The sequence below is a fragment of the Penaeus monodon genome, chromosome 20, assembly GCF_015228065.2.
Source record: "Penaeus monodon isolate SGIC_2016 chromosome 20, NSTDA_Pmon_1, whole genome shotgun sequence".
NCBI lineage: Eukaryota > Metazoa > Arthropoda > Malacostraca > Decapoda > Penaeidae > Penaeus > Penaeus monodon.
In genome coordinates, this window is record NC_051405.1 from 31,818,658 (window position 1) to 31,819,983 (window position 1,326).

Genomic DNA, 1,326 nt, shown 5'->3' on the forward strand with positions numbered 1-1,326 from the left:
AGGTGGTGTAGGGTCAATAAAGTCAACAAAGCTGGGCGAGGCGGCACGGCTGACGGCTGCACAATACAGAGTACACAACACTTTCGCTGTCACCAGCATCGCCGTCCTCGCCGTGATCCCGACTCTCTCATCAATAACATTCATGGCGCCTCCAAGCAGCCCTTAAACCAGTATAATTTTATCATTAGCATAATCTCCATTCAAGCCCCAACCTCATAAACAGTATCCCTAGATTAACCAGTGTCTCCACTTGACAATATTCATAATGGCATCACACTTTATACCTAACCACACAAGCCACGCCCCTTTGACTCCGCCCCCCGAGTGAGCGACGAGGTTGAAAGTTGCAGAAATAGCAGTTTGTGAATTACGCCGACACGCAAGCACTCTCGCTGTGTATAAAAGACCGTATCTACTTAAGCACATTCCTTTAGTCGGTCTACGCCAATCCGTCTAGCCATCAACTCCATACCTGCACAGGCAAACAGTCTGCCTCCCTCTTTCTATTTATCTATTTGTTGCTATGTAATTGTGTCTGTCTGTTTCACTCTTCCTTATCTTTCTCGTTTTATTTGCACGAGCGGAAACACGTACGTTCGTCATCTCTCGGTCTCACTCCCCCCCCTACGCTCTCCCAAAAACACATAAAGATAACCTCATTACCGTCTCCACCAGGTACAGCATGCAACGCGGGCCGACGACCCATGAACTGGGAGAGCCGCGAGGGGGGAGGGAGGACTCGAGTGCGTTGCAAATCCCAAGATCGCATGCAAGTAACTCGGAAGTAATTGCAGGTCTATGATAGCAACGCGAGCCGCTTACCACAAGAAAATGTTTGTTCGAGTGAACCCCTGAAATCCCAAACGGCAAGCTGCTTATTCCCAAACTCCCGGGGAAGGGCGGCCGGGGTAAAGAATAGAAAGATAGGTTGATGTATAGAGAGGGGAAGGCAGTGGGAGAATAAGAAGCGGAGAGGGAGAGGGAACATGAAATAGAGTGGGAGAGGGGGAGTAGTGAATGGATGAGGGGATGGGGAGAGGGGAGAGAGAGAGCATGGGAATAAACAGAGGGAGAGAAACAGTGGGAGAGGTAGAAATGAAAGAAAGGAAGAGCAAAATGTGGAAAACGAAGATAAGAAAAAGATAGTGGCAGACGGAAATGAAGAGATTGGGGGGGGGGGGAGGGGCAAAGAGGAGGAGAGAGAGGGGAAAGGGGGACACACGAGGACTTTAATAACAGTAAATCAAAACGCAAAAAGCTAATCTCTTTGCCCTTTGATTTGCGTCTTCCTCACATGTCGTGGTAAACCGCCCCCGCAACGTCACT

General features: G+C 49.2%; 1 protein-coding gene across 1 annotated transcript in view; it reads left to right on the top strand.

Annotated features, from left to right (window-relative positions):
- Window positions 1–1,326, top strand: part of LOC119585972 (uncharacterized protein DDB_G0286299-like) — a 5,838-nt gene that overhangs the window by 1,020 nt on the left and 3,492 nt on the right. The gene's annotated exons all lie outside the window — the stretch shown is intronic.